This window comes from Schistocerca piceifrons, chromosome 7, assembly GCF_021461385.2.
Source record: "Schistocerca piceifrons isolate TAMUIC-IGC-003096 chromosome 7, iqSchPice1.1, whole genome shotgun sequence".
Taxonomy (NCBI): Eukaryota; Metazoa; Arthropoda; class Insecta; order Orthoptera; family Acrididae; genus Schistocerca; species Schistocerca piceifrons.
The window spans coordinates 409,071,370-409,081,154 of NC_060144.1; the positions used below are offsets into that span (position 1 = coordinate 409,071,370).

Sequence of the window (9,785 nt, forward strand, 5' to 3'; positions counted from 1 at the left end):
ATATCACCAACACCAGCAACACTATTTCACTGTAATTGGCTGAACGTCAGGACCACACACTGCCACTGCAATTAATCTGTATCCAACCTATCTAAATTCTGTAATTCCCTCTAAATCCTTGAGGGCGAGGCACTCCGTCCCTTTCCGCATCCGTTTACCTTCCACACACGGATCCTTTATGTCATGAACTTTCGGCGTCACGCAGATCACCTTTGAACAACCTACTACAGACACGAACTCTAATAACGCTATTGTTTCCTCTCTAATTTCCATTCCTTGAACGCCGCTACGGCTGGCATGTACCGACAAATTCCACCATCCTTAAAACCCCACACCTACCTATGAAATTCTCATAGTCTCCCTTTCCCAGGCAATGAAATCGGTCACCATATTTATCATACCAACTGCAATTCGACCCTACTCATCCTATGTCATAACTCCCACTTTCCACTTCACACCCCATCTTCCCCTACCCCCTTTTCATATTACAGCCTTACCCACATGTCAAACTAATGCTCACTTCCTGTCTTTCCGATGTCCACCTCAACGAACCTGCATCGATACCACCAATCCGACAATATTTACATCCACAACCTGATACCCTACTGAACACCAATTTTCCAGCTCACCTCCCCAAAGACTTTCCCTCCCAGCAAGTTAACGCTTTAAGAACACGGTTTATACCTTGTTTTAAATGTATTTCGTTTTATCGTTTAGTTCTCCGGATTTCAAAAACAAAGGAAATCAGATTTCTGTGATATAAAAACCTTAGATTCATCTTTTTACGTATTTTAGAAGTAAATATTTCACCTTTTACTTTTATTATTGTTCGTATCAGTCTTAGCTGCAGTTACACACTTCATAACTTGTTTCGATCACATTTAATCTTCAGACGATTAACCACAGGTAAAGAAATGAAAAATCTTTAAAAACTAACACTTTGTGATTAACCATATCTGAAGAGCATTAAAAGGTACCTAAAGTAGTTATCAAAAGTATTCGCAACCAAGATAATTACATTAAGAAGTCTAATTGTGGCATGTCATGACATATGTCATCTTTCATGTTAATTTGTTTTTCGTCTCTGTGTGTAGTAGCGTCTGTATTTGAGTGATGAGAACAGACACCACTCAAGCATGTACATTACAGCAACAGCGCGACAGCTTTTTTGGCGCAGGTACAGTGATATCGAGCGAACTCTTACTGTTATCAGTAACTTGAGAGTAGGAGTTAATGGACGAGGGACGCTGCATTTCAGCGTGCTGTGAGTTAGAAATTTGAGTCAGAGATCGTGTCCGCATGACCGAAGCTGTTAAGGTAACCGCTCATGAGATGCGGTAAATCCGGATTCTAGTACCGGTCCGGTACAAATTTTCAACTTTCGCCATTTCATTACTACAATGCCTTGTGCGGCGGAAAGTAATTCCCACCTATCCCTTCGCTTTCCTTTCCGATTTTCTATTTCACATTAATTTCTGCAGGGTCCCTATCGTTTGGCTGAAAAATTGGGTAGCTTTTGCCCCAGGCGGACCACCCCTACCCCGTATGTAACGAGGGTGGGTATATATGAGAGAGAGAGAGAGAGAGAGAGAGAGAGAGAGAGAGAGAGAGAGAGAGAGACACGTTACCCTCAAGGTGCCTCCCCAACACATTAAGAACGACATACAGACCCCTGTTTCCTAAGAAGCAGTCAGTGAAAAGAAAGAGGGAGAGAAATCTTAAACGCTACTTTGCTGCAGCTAATCAACGCGTACATTAATCACGAAACTCCGTAATAAGCCTTTTCTGGCTCTTCAAACGCCTGCTCACCTTCCATTTTCTCAAATGCATACTCCATTATCCTCTACGGCTGTGGTGTGGTGTTGTCAATCAGAGCCGCTCCGTCTGCCTGCCTGTTGTTTACTGCACGGTAACGGTCGACGCCGACTGCCTTAGGGGCACATCACCAGCGGACATCAAAGATCGTTACAGGAGGGGGACAAACACTGCAAAGACACTCGCTGATGTCTTCTAACAGTGTCTACAAACGTAACTGCAGCATCTGAATGATCAAGCACTTTTAGCAAACGTACTTGACTGTCTGTAGGATAATTTTGCGCAAGTATTTGAAATGTTCTACCTGTTTGAGGCTTGATCAGTTTTCAGTCGTGCAAGTTTTTGCAACCATACCAGCGTGCACTTTCGTGAGCATCTGAACCGACAACGTGTAACTTTTTTACAAGCAAACACCAGTTGTGGAGTGAATTCCGTAGCGGCACTATGTCGAGTGATATCAAAGCAATCTGTCGTAAATTTCTATCAAAGTTTACTCCGGTATACAAAACCTAGCGCGGCATTAGGCAGGAGAAATAGATTCAATACTTATCACGGTAAGGCAAGTAGAAAGTTGTATACCACACCTGGTATACATTTATCAAAATAAAAAGTAACTGACCAATTTTAAGGTAAACATATCTTTAATAAAAAGATAAATTATCCCAGACACAACAAGAGGAAAAAAATTGAAGGTGAAACGTCCTAGTAGGTTAAAACTTTGTCGATTAACCTGGAATATTACTTTTCGCGGGAAATGTCCTTGCTTTCTTTTTTTTTTCTTTAATTGGGCCTGACATTTCGCCTTACAGCCATCCATTCGGTCTCCTTCTTTGCCTTCTGCTTCTAGCTTCATTGCTTTGTTGTTCCTTTGTCTTTATGAAGTAAGACTTGAAAGCAAATGTCTTCCTCTGTGAAACTAATAAAAATTCTTCTCTTCTTCAAAACAAAAATATAATATCCACTCGTAAAAAGTATATTCTTCTTGAAATTAAAATAACAAAAACAGATAAATCCAGGCCCTTCTGCGGTCCTGGATGTGCTCTTAAGCAAGTAAAACAAAGAGTGAAGTTCATTTTCTTGAGGAGAACAAGAACTTGTAAAAATTGCTTTCTAAAAGTGGAGATTTAACCAATACCTCTGTCCAGTAACATGGGTCAGTATGGTAGTACAGCAGTCAAAACACAGACAAAGTTATCTTTGTATTTCGTGCATTGTATCAGTTTGTTGTGCTCCACTGCCAGGTAACGCCAGAAATCTTCAAGATTCATTTCGGTTTTCTTGTTAATGAAATAATAGATATTACCGGATAAGGGACAGAGAAATGTGTTGTGATTCATTCTTGGATAAATGGATTTCTCTGAAAATAGAATGCCTTCTGAACTACGTTATGACTGCAAGTTATTGTCTCATCCACTATTAAATTTGAGACATCTCACGGCATATTAAGCGATGAGATACTGTATCCTCTATGTTGCGGCGAGTGAACGTTGGCGAGGGCTCAGCCCTATTTTATGTAGTCTTTCGTTTGTAGGAATCTGTTTCTGGTTAACCCAGTGCCACATGGATCGAGCATTTGAATTGATCAGTGAGTTATTGGTATTTGCTCACATCTTTTTCCAGTCCTTGAACTTATTCTTAATTGCAGCTTTGCTCGTATTTTGTTGACTGTGTAATCCTCCTAGTTGTTGGATTTCCTATAACTGATTGTTCTAGCCATACTCTACGAGGAATGAGTGTATCTGAGATGGGGATTGATGAGGCTTACATCGATTGGCGGTTCTCTACATGGTGGCTCTATCTTGTTGATGATATAGACTGTATGGCTGCTTTGAAGGAATTTACGACGATGAAGGATGTTTTGACGAAAAACATTTGCTGATAATGACTCACCATGCGCCTAAGGAGAGTGACAGAAAACGAGAGTCCGGGAGATGCAGAGATCAACTTATATGGGATATAAGTATTACACTTCACAAAACGGAAATCGTCGACACTCAAGAAACGTTCAAAACAAACCCGTAAAGTGCGCTATCAACACCGAATCAAAAATGGCACACCACAGTGATCATTAAGGTTCCAACCATCAAGGTCGAAGACGAACTCCTTGGGAGTTACAAACCGTGCTAGACGTTGAGCTAGGTATCCACGCTTAAAGAACGCATATGAAATTATTTTGGTGTAAAGGAATGATGAGAACTAATCGAAATTCACAGATCAAGGACTAAAATTATTTATGCCGTCATATTGCGATAGTAATTACTTAAAATGTGTAGAGCGTTTCATGAATATAAATATATGATACAGGACTTTAAAAGCATACATCCGAATACAAATTGTATACAGAGCCAAATGGCATTTCTGTGTGTCTGAATATACAGAGGATCAAGTGCCGCCTTACAGTTATTTCCTAGTGTTTAGCTGCATGTGTCGTAACACAGATTAATTGGCAGTTTTCAGTGTATAGCAGAACGAGCACCGCCTCATCCTCGTCTTTTATCTTGATTAATGTATTTGATGGTATCATCAGAACGAGTCACTATCAAATCACTCATCTCTGACAGTAAAAGTTAGCAGCCCAGCCAGGTGTTGGGGGTTTCTAGAGTGGTGGATTGATGGATAAAAAACCACTGTAAGACACCTCTTCGAGTAAGGTTGAATTACTCAGAAAAATAAATATTTCTTAAATTGTATTTGGATGTCACAGAAATAAAAGTGGCTTTAAAACAGTTGGTTGGTCGTGAAATAATAGTCACAGAATGTTTCTGGAACTTTTTTTTAATTACTCATTACGCGTTCCGGGCTCTACCCATCTTCAGATGATCTGGTGAAACACATATATTGTTGCAATCTTGTAAAATTACACACATGTATAAATGGAGTCCCTGTACTAAACTACCAAGTAGCAACAAAACATTTAAAACATAATACATATCGTTTGATACAAAGTGAACATACAACTTTGACAAAGTTGTCAAGTAATGCCAAAAGTGACATAAGTTTTACAATTCAACACAGAGAAATGAGATTTGAACCAAACATGGATGCTACTAACAGCCGAATGATGTCGCTGGCGATCGTTCCTGCTTAAGACAACTACAGTAGTTGGCGCTAGGCGGCGTACGCCGTGTGGCGCTGCCATCATCGCTGATACGTCATACAAATAGAAATAATATTGTCAATTACAAAATTTATGCAATTCCTCGTAAACAGTTAATAACACGACAGCAGGCAGTTACAAACAAATTTCAGAGCTTTGCAATAAAACTATATAAAAAATGTACAATAATTGAGTTAATAGCACCATAAGACAGAGACAACTTTAAAGTCAAATGCTTTTTCATTAAGCAAATTTATATAGAAATAATATAATAAAAAGAATGATCCGGCTAAAACCTGGATCATGAGGGAAAAAATACAAAATGAACCATTAAGCGTGAACATGACCACAAACTAACCGAAAGATGTATGAAAATGCAGGTTTTTGTGCGTACTTTTTACCTTAACTTGTGCAGCAATAACTCGTCAAATATGCTAAAGAACCATTGTCTACTGCTGGTAAGCTGTTCGTTAATTATTAAATTTGGGGTTTTATAAACCTCCTACAAGACTTCTTGCTTCCGTTCCATCACCTCTGCTAAATATCCTAGAAAACTTTTTCTCTCTCCATTAAAGAGAAGTTAACAAATCTCAGCCCACAGTGTCGTTAATGTTCTGACTTCACCATGCAGGTGTGTCGTGACGCAAACATTTTTGATGTCAGATATGGGGTTGCGTGTGTTTTATAGGAGTATTCCAAAGTAGGGAATCAGGTAATAGAACATCGTAGCAGAAGTAGAAGGACTATCGGAATCAGTCCCTGAAACTGAGTATAGCAAGAAGATCGACGACCAGACCTGTAGAGCACGTCAAAAGAAGCAGAAGCAATCCTGAAAGCCCAGCAGAAAAGTAGTAAACCTGTCCAGGCCAGACAGGTTGAAGGCGACCCAAGAAAAATTAGAAATACATGTAGGATTAACTATTATGGAAAGCAGCGGAACAGCAGCATCTGCAACAGAAAGAATTCTGGCAAGCAATAATTATAATACTGTATGTAACATTGTACTAATACAAGATAATTTGCACTGTAGCGCAGATACCATAGGCATCAGTGCAAAGAATGCTCTCGTATTAATAAATTAGTCATTTGCTAGGCTTACATCGGAACTTAGAGAACTCACTGAAAATGCGAACGCCGTATTTGGAGTAGTTCGAATGGATGATACCCATTGTTATTCCTATACATCAAGTCCAAAATTAAGGCGGATATTAGGGTGAAGTTAACTGTCCGGGTTCAGTCTAACAATTGGGATCAAGTAACATCGGTATTAGAAGAGAATTGTTCAGATAAGAGCCCACAACTGATTTTTATGCCTACAAAAAATTGCATTATGAGCAAGCCGAATACCCGAATTATCAAATGCATTCAGAGAAGCGATCATCAGAGTAACAAGGAATTCACAGCTGCAAGGTGCATTATAACTGGTAGGCGCACTAGGAGGGGCTTCCTACATACAGAGCGTAGCAAGCGATGGGATTCAGACAGTAGTGTCAAGTCGGGGTAAACAGATTAGCCTAGGTGGCGCAGAGGAAGTGGCACTGCAGGAGAAAAGCGCGCCGTTGTCAAGGAAGGAAAGGACAGTTCCTGAGAGGGAGGGGAAGGATGTTATAATTACGGACAAAGGGTTCACGTGGGTAGGGATTGTAGGGAGTCAAAAATAGCACCAAGGTACAATGGGTAGTGATGCCCACAAAGGAGGAAGAAGCGAAAGCTTCCGTAATATTTGTTACTAATGCGATGAACCCGGTCACACGGAAACCGAATGCAAAAAGATTATCATTTGTGAAAAATGCAAAAACCACTAGACTGTAAAGCACTTAGGTCTTACAAGTGCAACAGATTGGGCATGTTAGCCCCTAATGCAATGAGAAATTAGGGACAGAATCCACAAATAGAAGGGGAAGTGAACAGGTTGAAAAAAATCAGCCAACCAGTTGCAAACCAAAGGTTTATTTAGCCCTTGACGTAAGTTTCGATATTTATAAAAATATCTTCTTCAGAAGGATTGGGCCTTGTTACATCACTCCATTTGAAGAAGATATTTGGTTTGCAACTGGTTGGTTGATTTTTTCAACCTCTTCAAATTTATTCAGTTGCTGAACAGCAGCCATGTTTAAGATTTTGAAACTAAAAGTGTCGAACAAGAAGTGGTGACATGTTAACATGAAGCAAAGGCCAAAAATTAGAGTCATAGATTGTGAAGTCTACTGCTGCAAATTAGGAAAGCAGTTGAAACTTCTTTATTAAAATGAATGAGTTTGTACTTAAATTGCAGAAGTACTGAGAAGATGAAACTTCTACGTTATTTGATTCTGTAGCAGCTGAGTAAAGGTGAACTTACTGAGCCTACTTTCTCTTTACTTTTTCTTATCATGTCAATACTGACGCACAATATTCTAGAGTAACGCAATCTGACTGCTGCAAATTAGGAAATCAGTTGAAACTTCTTTATTTAAATGAGTGAGTCTGTACTTAAATTGCAGAAGGACTGAGAAGATGAAACTTCTACGTTACTTGATCCTGAAACAGCTGAGTAAAGCTGAACGTACTGAGTCTACTTTCTCTTTACTTTTTCTTATTACGTCATCACTGACCCACAATATTCTAGTGCAACACAATCTGACTGCTCAAAAAAATTGCAAGCTGACTTCAAATAATTAATTCAAAAGAATGGCCCTGACTAAAAAGAAATCTTAACAATAACCTACACATTTCGTTAAGCACTTACCTCACAAAAATCTTCAATACGTTAACTACTGCAATACAGCGGGCGTCAATACTGCCAGCTAAATAAAAGATTCTAATTACTAAAGCCACTAACTACTAATAGGCATGTGGTTAGCAAAGGAAAGATTTTGTTGCAAACCAAAAATGAATTTTTTACCTTAATAATGTGACATCCAGTTCAAACACGAATATAAATCGTCATTTACATCTATTACAAAGGTATATAATCATGAATAATATTCAATCTCCAAGTCGAGCATGTACAGATCGTTAGCCTACGCTAACACTTCAGACCTCTACCCTCCATCAATGCTAACTTCTCACATCTAACATCCATCACTGCTGGCTGTTCACCTCCAACTGCCCAATATTACTTCCATCACCGCTGGCGACTAGCTTCCAACTGGCCAACAGTACTGGCGATTAACTTCCAACAACGAGTCCGACCAGCCACAGAGTCCCTTACAAAAGAAAGCGCAGTCAGAGATCCAATGCAAAGCGCTACACAGCGCTGCCAACACTGAAGCAGCCCACTTACATAATTACGGTTGTTAACAGATCCCATGGCACATAATAAAAGACGAGAAGCTCATCAAGGAAACAGTAATTGGCAGGGAAGATATCCATTGGCTCAAGGGTGTGACGCAAGGTACAGGAGATATATTGGGAACCACGGATCTGCAGTTACTGATGACTGGGAGGTGCCAGTGAAGCACGAGTTTCATAGGAAGACGGTCGGGTATTCTGTATGATCGGCTAATAGGAAGCGACTTCCTGAGGAAAGAAAAAATTGTGATTAACTATGATGAGAAGGTAATTGGAATAAAGGGTGGAAGTAATCCGCTGCTAACGGTACCAGAGACCGACGTAAACCCGCAAGGTGGTAAGAAGGCTGTGGATCAGATGGCAACCACAGTTAACAGAAAATGTATTAACAGAGACGAAATGGGGTGTATTCTGTGGCAGTCCTTGAATCAGACTGCAAAGGGAGTATAAATGGGTGGGAACAGGAAAAAGGGATCTACAAATAGGAGAGAGAGTCCCACAAGAAATATAGATACAATGAAAAGGAGTATATCTCAGAATGGTGAAGGGAAAAGTAATGTACCCAACTCAGTGATAAATTCTGAGACGGAAACTGTTGTATTACCTTTTAGACAAAATAGCTCGACCGAATAGTAGCGGCTTCGGTCAAGAATACCATCATAACGACCGGGAGAGCGGTGTGCTGACCCCATGCCCCTCCTATCCGCATCCTCCTCTGAGGGTGACACGGCGGTCGGATGGTCCCGGTAGGCCACTCGTGGCCTGAAGACGGAGTGCCTCTCCATCCGGACAGACCTCGAAACGCCCAACGCTACCTGCCGACAGTCGTGTTAATCTCAGCCGATAGGCCTCACTGGATGCGGATATGGAAAGGTGTGATCAACGCACCCCTCTCCCGGCCGTTGTCAGGTTTCGTGACCGGAGCCGCTACTTCTCATTCAGGTGACACCCATTTGGCCTCACAAGTGCTGAGTGCACCTTGCTTGCCAACAGCGCTCGGCAGACCCGAATGGTCACCCATCAAAGTGCTAGCCAAGGCCGTCAGCGCTTAACTTTGGTGATCTGATGGAAACCGGCGTTACCACTGTGGCAAGATCGTTGGCTGATATATGTGAGGTAAGGTAGTACCCCAGTAACGAAAGAGAGATAATTATTTCCAGACTAGGAGTCATGTCCGGAGTGTATGGTACGCATAGAGCAAGGGAAAATTATTCTCAGTGCATTGAACACGAGTCAGTCCGAGTGAGACCTGGGAACAGTAAAGTATTAGGCGAACTGATAAAGTGGTGCCAACATGAGCCACGTAGGATGCAACAAACAGGATGAACACTTATGAACTCGCATTGCACAAGTTAGTGAAGCAATCATAACCGAGCTTTTGAACAAAGAGTGATGCGAACTGGAAAAACATTGTAGTTCATGTTGTGGTGCATTTTATTTAAAAGGAGACAAAATGTCAAACGGTGAGGCATGCACTCCCGCCATTGCCAGAACACAAAGGTATGGTTGTGTATCTACATTCACGTAGAATATTGGAAACGCAAAAGGCATTTTATAGGAAGAAGACGGTTAATGAAGAAGTCCATGGAAGGAACCTATG

At 40.8% G+C, this 9,785-nt stretch overlaps 1 pseudogene; it reads right to left on the bottom strand.

The window, feature by feature from the left end:
- Positions 1–9,169: 9,169 nt before the first annotated feature.
- LOC124709329 lies at positions 9,170–9,288 on the bottom strand (annotated as a pseudogene).
- Between the last annotated feature and the right edge of the window lie 497 nt (positions 9,289–9,785).